General features: G+C 41.5%; 1 protein-coding gene across 2 annotated transcripts in view; it reads right to left on the bottom strand.

Annotated features, from left to right (window-relative positions):
• The window catches only part of LOC143292784 (uncharacterized), a 100,739-nt gene that overhangs the window by 46,676 nt on the left and 36,563 nt on the right, over window positions 1-17,500 (bottom strand). The window contains exon 1 of one of the 2 annotated variants that reach the window (XM_076603365.1): window positions 14,903-15,538. The exons of the other annotated variant lie outside the window; for it this stretch is intronic. The gene's annotated coding sequence lies outside the window, so the exon portion shown is untranslated. Of the gene's footprint in view, window positions 1-14,902; window positions 15,539-17,500 lie in introns of those variants that run through there. 2 annotated transcript variants of the gene reach the window in all.

Raw genomic sequence — 17,500 nt, forward strand, 5'->3', positions numbered from 1 at the left:
CCGGATTTTATCACTCATAAACTACGCAAAAATATGGCATGCTGGCAGGAAACTACGCGAGTTTAAAATGCTAACTGTGGTCTGTACATACAAACTGACACCTCCCAACTCATCTCGAAAAATCCTCACTGCTGTCCTGTCTAAAATGTTTCTCAGGTAAATTGTCCTATATTTCTGCAAACGTTGCGTGACTTCAATTCTTTTGTCTCTCTCTCTCTCTCTCTGTGTGGTCATAAAAATTAAGGGGTTTGGTAACTGAGCTTAAATATAATCATATATGTTTTGTTCTCTATAATTAACAAATATGAAAAATATTCTCGTCTTCAGTGTTCCGCCCACCATACTCCACAGTTAAAAGTTAAACTTTGAACAATCTGAAGAACAATGTGCCTCTCACATTCTCACCATAACTATGATAACGATAACGACAGATTGGTATGTTGATCAACAATTCTCAGCAATGCTTACTGTTGCTCACCAACGATCTCTCTCTCTCTCTCTCTCTCTCACACACACACACACACACACACACACACACACACACACAACTCACACACACACACACACACACACACACACTTGCATATAAACCCTCTGTTGTTGTTTTTTACGCCCAATGCAAATGAAAAATTATCTATGAAATTTTGTCATTCAGCTAGACAAATGTGCAAATAACTATGAAGTCTGCTGTATATTAAATTATCCTGTTCACGATAAGACCTCAGAATAGTAAGCCCACGTATGTTATAAAAAATGTGCCGAAAAAAAAAGAACAAAAGTGGAGGATAATAATAATCTAGCGAGGTTTTATCACTGCATGACTACCGTGATACGGACCCTTTGGAAGCTCGAGACATTTTGCCATCTGAAATGGTTAGGGTGAAATCTCAGCGGTCTTGAGCCAGCTTCCTGGTGTAATACAATCACCTTCCAGACAACCAACTCACAGACAGACAGGCACACAGGCAGTAAATGGAACTGTGATCAAGTGGTAAGAAGAACAATGACAAAATATATCATTCGTAGAAAGACTGTCAAGGGAAAAATCGGACAAAAAACATATAGTGACTTCGTGCGAATGACCTTGCACATAACAAATAATGTAATGCACCAGATTAGATACAGGGTATCATCACACAAACTGATGACCTGTAACAAAAACTCTATGCGAGCTCGCATCACGTAAAAATACAGATTATCCTGTTATACTGGCGTCGTCAACGCCAGTCATGAAACTCTGACTACTAGAGACAATCAGACAGACAGGCAGGCAAGCAGGCAGGCAGGCAGACAAGCAAACAGAGAGATGCTATTCGGGGGTATAAAACTATATAAAGAAATATTCATGGGCTGTCGGTGAGAAAATCTTGGTAAATTGAAAGATTTCCACATCGATTGGAAGAATTTTTATATAAAAAAGGGGGGGGGGATCTAACAGTGATGAAAGAGGGAGAGAGAGAGAAGGAGGGAGAAAGAGAGAGAGGGAGGGAGAAAGAGAGAGAGGGGGAGAGAGGAGAGAGAGATGGGAGAGATGGCAGAGAGAGGAATCAAGACGTAGCAGCCGTTCGATTCGAAAAGCTGGAGGTGACAATGAAGGGGGAAAAAAGAGCAGAGAGTGGGGACAGGAGGAAAAGGGAGTTACACAATCTCTCTCTTACACACACACACACACACACACACACACACACACACACACACACACACACACACACACACACATTTGGGAGGGCGCGAGCGCGCAATTTTACACTGATAACTTGATTTATTCTGTGTATTTCATCTCTTCTCTTGGCATCAGTCTTGTTTTTTCACCATATAATTTTGCATTGACATTTGGCATTTTCTTTTCTTTTCTTTCTTTTTTTTTAAATTGTACATTTACAAATAAAACCTCTACCCATTAGCAATATCAAATCTAATTTGTACCCGCTTTGTTGTTTCATTACAGTCAAACAAAATTAGTTCAATATTGAAAAACTGTTTCTCATAGTGATAGCAATGGGTTTCCAAGGTATAATTAAAGATTTTCCTCAGAATGAACTCAGAAACCGACAGTACTATATACAGTGACATATCTAATATGTTTCTGTGTCAAAGGAAGTTGCCTTTATCGCTACTAGAGACTTGTATGTAATGTATTTTTGTATAGCATTTGTAACTAGTATTCTGTGAATATTTTTTTACTGAAACCCATTTAGATTTATTTCTTTTACTGCTCCCTTCTTTTCATACATTTCCTTACGCAGCATTCCTTGATTCATTATATATATATATATATATATATTCCTAGCTCCCATTCCTTGATTCTTTATACCTTGGGCTACAAATTACAACCGAAAACTGACAAAACTTGAAGAAACGCTCATTTCAACCAAGTTTTAAAAATGCCTTCTTCTACAACTAACTCAGTCAGACTTGGCATAACAGCCATCCCTCTTTCAAGCTCATTCGGTAACCTTGGTGTCGTCACTGACAACGCACTGTTCATGCAAAAATGTATCAGACCTGTCATTTCCTGCTACTGTAAAGTACGGCGCATACCTGTCCACTGACGCAACATATAAACTCCTCGCTTCTCTCATTGTCGCTTGCCTCGACTGTGTTCTCTTTGGTTTGCCTGTTTCATCAATTCACTCCATTCAGCGCATTCCACCCGTTCGGTTGAGAAATACACCTATGTCGCATGTTCTGCATGCACTTAACTCACGTAAGACTAAGAGAAACTACAGCAACAAAAGCGTTCTCCTTGGTAAAATTCTGCAGAAAAATCCACTTCGATAATGAAAACAAATACATTTGCATATTAAAAGAAAGCGCTTCCGTTTGCCTCTGCACACAGCTATTAAGCTCTATATCAATACATTTAACTTTATCATTATTACTGGTGTGAAAGCACTTTAATGTGTTTCTGCACGAGACTCAGCACAGTATAATAATAATAACGAATATTATTATCATTATCATCATCATCATCATTCAATATAGGGAAATCAGCTCTATGAGCAAGTCACGACAATCTGTTTTATGGGTCACATTTTTAGAAAAAGAACAGATTTGAGATAGAAGAAACTGTAAAGTTATGCAAAAACTATCCTGTTCCTGTGATATCGAAAAATAAAGAAGTGTGGCTTGAATACCTTGACCGCGAAGAATGATCTTCAGCCACGGACAGCTGTAAATACTCCATATTTTGAAAACCAAAACTGCGTGAATGACAATCTCAAGAGATAGTCCTTTCAGTTCCTGAAGTAAACACAAACATAGAGGGTTTGATCGGTTTTTGTTTGTTTTTCTAACCGAAGTTCTAAAGGAACAGGTAATTTAAAGGCTTTTGAAATTATACAAACACTGCACTCCCCTCCACATTCCGTTTAGTCCGCCCAAGAAATTGGCCCACATTTTCCCCTTTCTTATTTCTTTGTGTGTGTGTGTGTGTGTGTGTGTGTGTGTGTGTGTGTGTGTGTGTGTGTGTGTGTGTGTGTGTGTGTGTGTGTCCACTGGCTCCCGATGTGAGACACAATCCAGCACAACATCAGCAATCGATAATCCCTCATGCAAATCTCCGCTACTGCCCAGTGATACCTCTGCAATTAGTTTCCAATCTTGTGCTCCCTGTCGTGCTCTGCCTCAGCTTCTGGATCCACCAGTCTCCCTGTTTCTCTCACTGCTGTTTTCTTTTGTTTTTTTCACCACCGGTTTTCCGTCTTTCCTCTGTGTTCCCAACCCTCAAAATGAAACAGCTTCACAGTTCCTGACAGCCAGTCTCACGGGACCCAGGGAAATCTAGTCACAAAATCTTGTCTTTCCCACCCAACAACACAATGTCCTGCCCGCCTCCTTTTTCAACACTACCGTGCCCCATGCCGACGATAGTGTGTACAGATGTATATGAAAATGAGAGTTTTATTTGTATTTGTGTCTAGCTTCTGTGAAAGAAGGAACTGAGAGAGAGACAGACAGGCAGACAGACTAAACCCGATCTTTTTTTTCTTACAAATAGGCCATTTCCCGAAATGCACATTTCCAAATACATAGAAGGACGCACCCAAACCTCGTTTTCCTTAATCCTCATCCCCTCTCTGATGAATGCACCTGATTTTTGCCTCTCCCTATCCCCTCTTTCTCTCCATCTCCCAATCTTTCTTCCTCTCTCTCTCTCTCTCTCTCTTTGTCACTCCCTCTCTCCCTCCCTATTTCCAAGCACACCCGTGCCCTCCTTCAGGAGGCAGGAAAAAGCGGGGGAGTGGGGTGGGTGGTGGGGGTGGGAATGAACGCCGTCAGCAAGGAAGAGGGAATTAGTCCGGGAGGAAATCCAATTCGCGACTTTGAGACGCTGGTTCTATTAACGTAATTTCCCTCACAACGTCACTGGCTCAGCAGAAACCCTAAGGGTACATATACAGGCCATGAAGGGCGGGCGACATGGCAGAGGGAAAGAGTAGGGGGGTGGAGTCTGGGGCCCCTTGGACGAGGTGGGTGTGGGTGGGACGAAAAAGGAAAAAGAAAAGGCAAAAGAGCATAAGGGCAGAGATGGAAGATAATAACGGGGGTCGAAGTGGCTGTATCGATTGGCAAGGACAGGAGGAGGATCGTGAAGGCCTAGGAAAGAATGTGCAAGTCGCACGTGCGTACGTACACACACACACACACACACACGAATTCTGTCTCTTTCTGTTTCTCTGTCTCTATAACAAACAAGCACACACACACTCTCTCTCTCTCTCTCTCTCTCTCTCTCTCTCACATACACACACACGCGCGCGCACACGATCTCCCTCTGTCTCTTTCTGTTTCTCTGTCTCTCTCTCTAACACACACACACACACACACGATCTCTCTCTGTCTCTTTCTGTTTCTCTGTCTCTGTCTCTCTGACACACACACACACACACACACACACACACACACACACACACACACACACACACACACACACACACACACACAAAATTCTCATTTAGAAACGAAGGCACAGAAAAGGGAGGAAAGAGGCAGGCAAACTGACAGAGAGAAACACACACATACACACAAATACATCCACACGCACTCAGACATACATTGAGAAAGACAGAGAAAAAAAAGGTGGATGACTAAGAAGAACAATCAAAGCAACACCACACAATAGTAAAGCTGGACTAGCCTTGTTGTTTTTTGTTATTGTTGTTGTTTTAATTTCCATCCTTTCATATTTTTTTCTAAACTAAAATGTACGACTTCAACACCAATCTCTGATTCCGAACAGGAGACATCTCTAAATCACACTAGGCCCCCAAAAAATAGACAATACGCTTTCCTGAACCCCGAGACATCTCTCTCTCTCTCTCTCTCTCTCTCTCTCTCTCTCTCTCTCATGGTTCGATTCAGACGTAATAACATCTCCTTGCCCAATGTGTGGTGAAAGCCCAGAAGATGAAAATCATTTTATATTCAACTGCAAAACACACGATGAATTGCGAAAATACTGTACCCTTTTAAATACAGCTCCAGCGCAGAGAAAAGACTTGTTCGGCATTCTGATGACAGAAAACGAAGATATGATACTTTCACTTGCAAAATATGTATCCGAGGCAATAAATACACGGAAAACGTCCATCGTCGGTCCAAATGCTCATTAATCAATTGAAAATTAGTATGGGTTCTAAGAGGAAAAAAGCGTGGATAAAAAGGAAGGGCTACATTTGGATGGTCAATCTCGACATTGTAATTATTTGATGTTTTCGTATTGATATGATGGGTTTTGATGTTGAGACATGAATAACTATTTCAGGATTTATATGTACTTTAGTATGTGTTTGTATTGATATGATGTGTGTTGATGTTACATGCGTGAATATTTATTATATGATTTATCTGTACTTTGTTTTCTGTGTACTGTTCAAACCTTGGAGACGAACGACTGAAAAAAAGGCACATTATCCCCTGTCACATGTTCTTTAAGCTAATGACAAAGTGCCAAAGTGTCGCAAATTTCTTACTAGTTTATGTTGTTTCAATTCTGTTTTTGTTTGTTTGTTTGTTTTTGTTGTTTTCTTTTTTTTTATTCCTTTTTTTTTTCTATTTTGCACCATTTTGTTCTGATCAGTGCCGACTATGTCACCAGAGCTTTTCAGCTAATGACATTAAACATTTCAGTGTTCAGTGTTCTCTCTCTCTCTCTCTCTCTCTCTATATATATATATATATATATATATATATATATATATATATATATATATATATACATATCATATATTACATATTCCTATATCTCTCGTTTTCTCTAGAACGAAGTGCACTTTATTGTGTCAAATCCCTTTCTGGGACACATGAAAAGCTTTCTCTAGAGACAGAGGGGGGGGGGGGGGGGAGGTTAATGGACACGAGAAGAAAAGAAAAGACAGAAGACTGAAGGGAAGTGAAGGTAGGGTAGAGGGGTGGGGGAAGGGACGAATAGGCCAGAACAGAAACCTGAAATAGGAATATCAACACACAAAGCACGCAAAGGAAAGAATAAGAATGGAGTCGAACAGAAAATCTCTAGCTCCAGATATACGAAAATAACCGATAGATGCAGGCAAGAATCTGCCTTGATGTTTTAGTACAGTCACATACACGGTCTCACGCCGCACTGCCGTACGTAAGACAAACCCGCCCTGTAAGCAGCACCAAAGTTGTACGTTAAAACAGAACAAAAAATATCGAAATATTCTTCACACAAAAAACAAAAAAAAAACCTCTAGCTCTAGAGAAATCAGTGTTTGCACTGCGATCTCTATCAGATCAAGATGAAAATAAGACTGAGAGAGAAACACACAAGACAGAAAATACAGTGATAAAATTCATTCAGTTCAGGTCATAGCCTGCAATGAGGTGGTTTCTACCTCCTGATTGCAGAACATTCATGAAACAGACAACAAAGGTGTTCTAGAATGCAAGTCCTGAAATAATCCTATCAATCAATCTGTCATAATCCTAAGAATCACTCTGTCGACCTGAATGCTGACAGGGAAAGAGGGGGGGGGGGTGTTGAGACTGAGAAAGGCAGACAGTGTGGGGAACGATAAAACAGAGAGAGGAGGGAAAAAGTCAAAGTAAAATAAAAGTATTTAATTGCCAGGCCTCTGGCCCATTGCGACAGGAGTGCACAGTTTCAAGAAGAACATCATGCATTAAATGAAATATTATTGAGACATTCTCTTCTACGAATAAGTGCTCTGTACATAAACAAAGAACATTTTATCTTAGAGAGGGGGAGAGTGGGACACACAGAGAGCGAGAGGGTAGGGTGGAGATAGAGAGAGAGAGAGATCCATTGAACACTGCATGTCTGTTAACTTGGATATTGTGGTCGGCACGCACATCGTGCAGACTGAGCGGTATGGCACCCCCGGAGGACGTGCCGGGTATCCCTCCGTCATCATGAATGCTGGAGTGGGCAGTCATAGAAGGTGAACATGGATGGGGAGAAGTGGCTTAGCATAATATATATATATATACATATATATATATACATGCATATATATATATATATGTGTGTGTGTGTGTGTGTGTGTGTGTGTGTGTGTGTGTGTGTGTGTGTGTGTGTGTGTGTGTGTGTGTTTCTCCATTTCACGATCAGAAGAAGAAGAAGAGGAGAGGAGGAAGAAGAACAACAACAACAACAAAACCACTCTTAGTTCAGAGACCAGAAGATGCAGCCAGCACTTACCTTTATCATGATGGATCTTATCGACAATGGTGAAGAAGTACTGATGTTTCCTTTAGCAAACTGTGAATGGGAAATATATTTTGCTGAACGGAACGGCAAGCTTGCGGTTTTCGAGCGAGGCATTGTGCCATGAACACAGAAGTAATAATATCTGACCTGCAGACCTTTCAAACATGGACGTTGCAAAGACGCCGAGCCATAAAGTGCACGGAAAAGTCTCAAACAGACTTTTTGAGGAGGCCCACTCATGCCAGAAAAAAACACTGCGCTGTCTTTGTTTTTGTTTCTGTTCTCGTTGTTGTTACTGTTTCTTCTGTCATTGCTTGTATACAGACATAAAGAATGATAAGGAATTAGTAACGCAGACAGCTCCATTTTAGTCATTTTCGGTTGCACACACACACACACACACACACACACACACACACACACACACGCACGCACGTACACACACACACACACACACACACACACACACACACACACACACACACACACACATTGGGACTATTAGACGTTTTCTGATAAACGATGATCCACCCATAAAAAAAACGCAATCCAATTCTGTGGTAATTTTTTGCCCTGCTTTATAAATAAGACCTCAGTTTGGATTTCTCATCATACGTCTTCGGTATCGGCTGATTTATGGGGACTGTCGTGGAATTGTTGTGGGGGCACATGACTTTGCTTGCCTGCTCACTCAGGCTCCGTGACTGTTACTGTCGTCTGTAGATGCTTAGCAGGTGGTGCCTTGCGAATCAGAATCAGAAAAAGCATAACTGAACACCAATGAAGTGACTCAGGAGCAATGCAGGGTCTCCTCTGGTGTGTGGCTCAGTGAAAACTCTAACATTGGACCGATGGTACTGGGACTACGACAGATACGTCCATGCGATACAGTGCATTCAGCATCGGGATTTGACGGTGGGGGCGGTGGGGAACCCGCAAAAAAAATGCTACCTGGGATTTAACAACCACTCTGACGCTGACTTCTCCTTCTTCTTCTCTTTTAATGGTTTAGAATTTGATGCTTACTCTCCAGATTCACTGAATTCTACGACCCCTGGCACGGAACATCTCTGAAAACCAAAGTCACAGACAAGTAAACCTTCACCCTTTCCCCGGTTTCACAGAGTACCCGTGATTCCCGTCAACAGTACTTGATCGCATGTTAGTAGACAACAATAACAGCTCCAGTGTGTGAGCTTTACTTTTGACCTTTCACGAAGATTAGATGAGCAGCAGAAGATTTCCAGTATCTGCATGGCTTAACCATATGTTGCAAGGGTGTGTGAACAGGGAGGTAGGGAAGGGCTGGGGAAGGGGGCAGAGGCCACGAACAAAATTATGCCTTTTCCCATCTGCATAAAGCACACTGACATAATCTAAAATTGTTGAGCTGGAAAGAAAATATGACAGCCCATCCATAAATTGTCCTTTTTCTGATATTGGCTCACACACACATACACGCACGATCTCTCTCTCTCTCTCTCTCTCTCTCTCTCTCTCTCTCTCTCTCTCTCTCTCTCTCTTGATCCCTTCTGTCAGTCAGGGAATTTATGCGTCACTCTCACATAAGATGATATTTTTCTTCTTTATTCTTCCTCGTCAGTTTTCTCTTTATCTGTCTTACCGATATATATCAAAATTATTAGTCCATTAATGATTCATTGACAGCTACGACGAATGAAAAAATAAAATGAATACAGACATGAAAATGGTACATTGTTAAGACACTCAAATAAAAACTTTTTTTTCTGTGAAAAATAATTTCAATACATTTCTCATGAAAAATTACCAACCCCCACTTTATACAATCCCCTCCCTCTCCCTCTTAGTCACACACACACACACCACACACACCACACACACACACACACACACACACACACACACACACACACACACAGAATTATCTTCCACTCCTGTTTTCGGGCAATTCTAAAATGATAGCGAAACAATACCCGAAGTTTTTTTTTACAATATACAAAAACATAATACCAAAAGATATGGATAATACATCACATTACAAAATGCATAAAAACGGGGCTGGGGAGAAAAGAAAGACACGGGATATACACAAAAGGACATACACAGGGAGTATTCTGCAAACATTTTTGTCGCCACCCAACATATACACTTCTATGTTTCTGAAAATACTACAACTTTGAATGGTGCGATGAAATAAAGCAATATGATTTTTAACAAATACCACGGTCGTCGTTAGCATCGCTAATGCTTTCTATTTTCCCTTTCATTTTTACTCTTCCCTCTTTCCTTCATTGTGATAAATTGTTTAACAGAACGACGAAGGGAAACAAAAATAAGAACAAAAACAGTACATGAAAAACAAAGACAGACAGACAGAGAAAAAAAAATGAAGGAACGCACGGGAAGAAGGAGGAGGAGGAGAGGAGGAGGAGAAGAAGAAGTATTTGTATTTGTCACCAGGATTCTGTGACCCATCCTAATTGGCAAACACTTTAACTTCATACCGTTTATTTTGCAAATCCTTTTCGATGTTGCTTCCCAGTAACTTTTCCTCCCATTCTTTCAACCATAACAGAAGTTGGGGTTTTTTGGGGTTTTTTTAAATTTCATGTCTTCCTTTATTTTGCAATCGAGTATTTCTATAGATAATACAAATACGTATGGTGATAACGGATCTCCTTCACGACATCCTCTGTAAAGAGGGAAACTGTAGGATCTTTTTTCATTAACGATTACCTACGACTTAATATTATGTAAAGAATAACCGGATCCATTTTATTAGTCAAAAGAATGGCACACACACACACACACACACACACACACACACACACACACACGCACGCACGCACACACACACACACACACACACACACACACACACACACACACACACACACACACACACACTGTTTTCTAGGTGGGGTGAGGTAAACCAAGGATACCACGTGCACCTCAAACAGGCGATGTTTTTGGAAGTCAGAATCACGATGGCAGGTGGTATTGCTGCAGAATTCTAGCAGTCACACAAGCAAATGGTCTCTTCCTCGAGTCACAACAATCGCCGTTTTCGAAGTTTAGTTAGCTGCAATGTTTTCATTTAGCAACAAATCCAAACGAAGTTCACCCCCAAACCAAGAAGACATCGACGCTGGCTCATCGGATAACTTTGAGCTTATTTCTTTTTTCACTGCAGATGTGGTGCAGCGTATATAAATCATTCCGCAGGTTTTGACACCTCACTGAAACTGAAACTGGAATTGAAACGGAGCCCCACTGGTTGAAAACCGTGGACGTGCACAATGATGCAGTGCAGTGAAGACAGACAGACAGACAAACCGAACGCTATACACAGGCCCACACATGGGGGCGTGTAACAAAAAGCAAATGGAGTGAGAGTTGCCAGAGGCGAGAAAAGAGGGAGAGAAAGGAGACCGGGCATTAGGGCGAAAATGGGGAAAAGAGAAATCGAATGAGCCCAGGCATTGAGAAGGAGACGGCGACCACAGGGAAGCAGAGAGAAAAAAAGAGAAGGCGGAGAAAAGAAGGGAGGCAGGTTATAAGAGAAAGAATCAGGAGCAACAGGAGAAGAAAAATAAATAAACTGAAAGAAAGAGAGAAAGAGAGAGAAAAAAAAGGTAGGAAGAATGACAAGCGGAGGTTAATGAAACGCCTTGAAGAACAAGTAGCAAGCACGAAGTATAAAGCAATTACCTTCCCTTTCGCCCTGTTTTTCCTCCACATTTTCTTTCTCCTTTCCTTTCTTTCTTCTCTTCCCGGTTTGTGTCATCTGGAATCTTCTATTTTACTTCTCTTCCTCTCAATATAAAGGGGCTTACATCAGCTTCAATTTGACCTATTCTGTCAAGGCCGGACAATAAAATCGGCGATTTTCTGAAGCCGTGTCTTGTTTTCAGTGGTGCTGAATCAATGGGACTGACACTGGCATCAGGCGTCGTCACACGGCACGGCACGTCGAAAGGGAAAAAGGTAAGAAAAGTCTGCCAATGGAAAAGACATTATAAAAAAAAATCGGGGAAGAAAGGACACAAAGAAGCAATATACCAGGGACTAAAGGTCAAAGGACAACACACACACACACACACACACACACACACACACATTTGCGCGCGATTATCTGTCCCCATAACTCTGTGTGTTTGTGTGTATGTGTGTGTGTGTGCGCGCGCGCGGGGGCGCGCATGTGTATGTGTGTGTGTGTAAGTGTGTGTGTGTGTGTGTGTGTGTGTGTGTGTGTGTGTGTGTGTGTGTGTGTGTGTGTGTGTGTGTGTGTGTGTGTGTGTGTGTGCGTGTGTGCGTGTGTGTGTGTGTGTGTGTGTGTGTGTGTGTGTGTGTGTGTGTGTGTGTGTGCGTGTGTGTGTGCGTGCGACGTGTGTGTATGTGTTTATGTACGTGTGTGCTTTGACATGTTCGTGTAATACATGAGAGACAGACAGACACAGACAGATACAGAGACGATGCGAGAGGGAAACAGAGAGCGAAAAACTTTCAGGCAGACAGACAGTCAAACTGAGACAGACAGGCAGAGAGAGAGAGAGAATTAGGCAAAGGACTATCGACGAACCGTACTGTAATTTTAACAACTATAATCGACAGTAGAGAAAAGGAAAACAGTGAATGTGATCTATTCTTCAGTGACGATTTATTCTACAAAGTGAAAAGAGAGATCCCAATCGAGACAGGGGAAGAGGAAAAGACAGAGACATACTACAAGAGAGAGAGACAGACAGAGAGTGCATAAGACAGACACAGTGAGAGGGGGAAAAGAGAACCAAATCCAAGTTCCGTAAACATATTTTTTTTACAGATTTATCTTGTTCTTTTCTTTCTTTTTCTTTTCTTTTCTTTTTTTGGGGGTGGTGGTGTGGGGTATGCATGTTGCAAGGCAAGGCAATACTTTATTTCTTGTGCCCTTTGGGGCATTAAAATGTTGTATACATACTTCTTTTACACATACCACATAAACAAAAACAGTTATGTCAAAAGAACAAACAGAAAACAAAAAGCCCATTCGCGCAAACATGCAAAGACACATTAACAATCATTTCATTAAATACAAATAGTAGAAACAAGTGATTAAAGTTTAACAATATTCTTTTGTTTTGTTTTTGTTTTTTAAAGTGGAATTCAATGGAGTTTGGGTGGTTTATATAATATTTAGATGAATACTTTTGTCTGACACTAAAAAACAACAACTGGACATTAAAATAAATAGTGAAGCTCATCGGCAATGTCGTTTGTGGAGCATTTATCACAGATTCTTTCGTTTCTTGGAAAGAACGGTAACAAAATTAGCACTTACACTGCCATCCACATATCCTGCAGACTCTTGAGGGTGATGTATGTGTGTGTGTCGGAGGGGGTTGTCTTTTGGCATGCTATGTTCTTTATATTTTTACCGTTTCGCAAGAAGTACACATGCTTATCAATCAGTCTTGAGGACTTCAGGAAACTGTCAAACTTCTCCCCTTTATTCAAACCCAGCGACTGAGCATGAAAACCACTAAAAATTCGTGTGTTTGCATGCGTTAATGTATGTGTATGCGAGTGAGTCGGCGTGGGGAAGGGGGTGCGGCGAGGATGATTGCGTGTGGGCGCTTTTTTGCGCAAGCGCACGCGCATGTGTGTGTGTGTGTGCGTGTGTGTGTGTGAGTTAACAACGTAGATTTGCTGGTCACCGCACCAACCAAATGCATTCTTGATGTCAAAGAAAAAAGGAAGACTAAATCACGGCTTTGCTCAGTTTCATTTTCGTTAAAACTTTGAGCTTCCTCAGGCCAGCACAAAATGATTGTTAACATGCACCTATTCGGCGTCATTCCGTGAAAATATATGATATATAATTAGAAAACAAGAGAAGCCAGGCCTTCAAGACTCAAGCGAGGTAACCACTTCATCCAAACACCACCGTAAACCAGGTCATGTGGGAGAAATGGACACATGTGTGACCTTGACCTCTAAATTTACAACATGTACCATTTTACAATACGCCACGTTGTTGCCTTGACTTGACCTTTATCTTTTTACAAAGATATTTTCTCGCCATGACCAACCGTTGTACCAAACTTTGAACTTACACGCTAGCACAAAATAATTCTTATGCGCCAATTCTACCACTTAAAAATAATGTTTTTATTTATTTATTTTAGATTTTTTTAATTCTATTATTTGTACGTGAATAAAATATATGCACCAAAGCCTAACTAAACACTGATTTAAGCAGCTGGTCAGGCATCTGTTTAGCAGAAGTGGCGTAGCGTATATGGGTAAGTCCGAAAGCAGTGACGCCTCCTTGAGAAACCAAACTGAACTGACCTGTACCGAATTTGATTACAAGACCATCTCTGTCTTGCACAAGGAAACTTTTCCTATGAATATCACATGCCATTTCATGACCTTGACCTTTAACCTTTTTTTTTCTTTTTTTTTCATGCTTTGCCCGTGACCAGTCATAATACCACGTTTGATTAAAACAGGAAGTGAGATATAGTTTTATCAAGTTTTGTTCCTATGCTGCTTCCCGTGGCTGAGAAAACGCCAACATTAAAGTTTACCACGCACGCACGTGCGCGCGAGCACACACACACACACACTGTCATTACATAACCTCACTTTGTTTACACAACTGAGTCAAAAATCAATCTTTGACTGCATCAAAGTTCAAAGTAGCGGATCTGCATAGCTTCATTTTTCTAAACATGATGACCTGCTGGTCACTTCCCGAACCATCTCGTACAAGACTGACTCAAACGTCAACTCAAACTGAGAAGACATGGGCAGAGACTCCAAATAGTCCCTGTACCAAATCTGAGTCCAGCCGGCTTGCAAACGTGGGTGTATGCGGTGTTAACAACACATACACAAGAGAGGTGAGAATGATCCAACCCCGTGTGTGGTTTGACCCTGGACCCTGGAATCTCTGGCTGTCCAGTCTGGAACACCGGCAGCAAACTGGGGCGGATAAGGGTTTTAACTCCAGTGGTTGTCGTATTCTTTTGAGAACCGTAATAAAACCACGCACTCGTAAAGGACTGTTTAACATTTACACGGCTGAATCGCACGTTACTGACTGCAGTCGATTCATGCAGAGAGAAACAAACCTTGGAGGGGGTGGGGAGTGAGGGGGGGAGGAGATGGGTGGGCGCGACTGACCTGGGAAATGTTTGATTAAGGAAATAAGTTAAATACACACACACCATAACTCACCTTTCGTCAGCGTTGTAAAACCGAAACGAATTACGGCTGTATTGACGAAGATGGGAAACAGTTCTTCCGACGTCGTCGTCGTTGTTGTTTTACAGATGCTGGGTACGATTTATGCCGTAAAGTGTCTGAAATATCTCACTCCTACTTCGGCATTACTGCAAACAAAACTGCCTTTTCGTCACGTGCCTAATCACACGGACCATCGGCCAACTTTCCATCAATTGTTTCACCATAAAACAACTTTTTGTGTGAAATAAAACTGTTCGCTGATATGTTTCACGACGCCTCGTTGGACGGAACAGTCAGCAAGAAAAGTTCTCCCACATACTCTGGCCTTCAAAACTTGGGAAACACACTCCTGTTTGAAGTGTCAAACTGTGGGGTTTGCAGCTGACATGGTAGAGACTTTACAGAAAAAAACACAAAACACGCAAATGCATTGATTTTTTTGGTAGATTTACAGTAATCAAATATTTCAGTCAACGTGAAACAAATGATCACCAGTGTACATCACTATGTCTGGACATACAATCAGCCCATTGCCAAACTGCAACCGCATTGATCTGCTGTGACCAAGAGGTTATCTGGCTCGTCGCTTGTGCACTTCCAGCGCCACGAGAGATACGCGACACCAGAGGAAACACTGACAGAGAGAGATAGCAAGCGAGTTCGCAGTTTCCACTGAGAGCAGTGAATTGCGAGACGCACGCCTGTCCCGCTTCCGCGTCAATGGAAACGTGTGTGACTTTCCACGGCTTTCTCCGTCACGTGCGGCGGCTGCTTGCCTGGGGGCGGCAGTCCTCGTGCTGCACGCACGGAACGCACACTCGGTGCTACGAATCTCTGTCTCTCTCTCTCTCTTTCTCTCTCTTCTGTTCCTCTGTCTGTGCCTGGCTCTGTGTTCGTCTGTGTGTGTGTGTGTGTGTGTGTGTGTGTGTGTGTGTCTGTGTGTGTGTGTCACATTGTAAAGAATACACTTTTACGATCAATGTTTAGATAGAGAGATACAACCGCAAAACAAGAAGAAAAACAAGATAGATGTAACATATCAAGTGCGTTGTTTCTGTTATGTCGTGAAAGCACAATAGGTCGTTATCTTTGAAACCACAGAGTCGTGTCGATTTCCGCTGACGAATTATCTCACTGTGGTAAAAAAAAAAATGTATTTTGCCTTTTTTTTCCCCTTTCTTCTTTCATTTGTTGAGACAGAGTAATATATAAGGCTCATATCTCTCAGTTTCAGTTTCATGGACGCGTCAAAGCGTGCGGATCGATCCATATGCGCAACACTATTCCAGCTTTAAAAAAAAAAGGAGCAGATGCTTCACCTACGCATAAAAGCACACGCGCTGTTCAGGCCTGGAAAACCTCCCTTCGGTTTGTATTTTTTTTAATTACATGAGATGAAATAATGAAACAAAATAAACAAATGAGCAAATATATTAAGATATAGTACAGATTAAAGATACATAAAGAGGCAAATAACTTACGTGAAATGAGAAAAGGAAACCCAGACACGCGTGCATACTCACACAAGCGTGAAAATGCACACACACACACACACACACACACACACACACACACACACACACACACACACACACACACACACACACACACACACACACACACACACACACACACACACACAGGGAACGCACGTGTAACAATTTGCGATCTAAAAATGCACCCAGGCCCAACCATCATCAACCGACAAACCTGCATTGGTATACCCAGACTCTCAGTCCAGGTTTTGTTTGTGTGGAAATAGCTAGACAGAAAGTGTGAAAATTCGAAATTATGACACCATCTTTTTAGACAATGATTGTAGTTATTGCTGGCGCTTTATTTTTGTTGGTGGTGGTGGTGTTTTTTTGTGGATTTTTTGGTGTGTTTTATTTTTGTTTATGTGTGTGTGTGTGTGTGTGTGTGTGTGTGTGTGTGTGTGTGTGTGTGTGTGTGTGTGTGTGTGTGTGTCGTTTTTCTGTGACCGTCATGTCTGCTTTCTTTGTGCTTGACCTCTCCCTGGCTCGTTTCTTGGCTCCAGGTCTGGTATGGGGTTTTGGTGCAGGGATAGTTTTCGCTTTAAAGCAATGAAGTACGCGAAAGTAACTGACAATATTGTGAAAACATAGATTTGAATGAAATAACTGTATCGAACAGGGGCGGGAATTCAACTATGTGCAAGAGTTATTTCCTTTCAGCTCCTTTGATCAGGATTTTCATGTTTATTATCCTTTGATTCTTTCTTATATCTAAAGATCGAGTTTTAGTGTATCTGATTCTAGCGTGTCTAATCCATATAACGTTTCAGCTTGAAAGTGTACATTTCTTTGGTGGGGAGAGAGAGACAGACAGAGAGGGGAGGAATAAGATCAGGAGCATGGTTTGTGTCAAGTGCAGCTTGTGCCTGTGGACGCAACTCATCGAATTGATCAGACATGGACATTTGCTCGTTTTACTTTTATTAATAATCTGAAAATAAATGCTGCATTTCTCCGTATTTCACTGGACGCTGCCAGTTCAAGAGAGGGAGCTATTGTATTTGTGATATTTTTCTTGGTTAATATTCAGTAATCGTGTGTTCAATAGTGTTTT

The sequence above is a fragment of the Babylonia areolata genome, chromosome 1 (assembly GCF_041734735.1).
Source record: "Babylonia areolata isolate BAREFJ2019XMU chromosome 1, ASM4173473v1, whole genome shotgun sequence".
NCBI classification, from domain to species: Eukaryota; Metazoa; Mollusca; class Gastropoda; order Neogastropoda; family Buccinidae; genus Babylonia; species Babylonia areolata.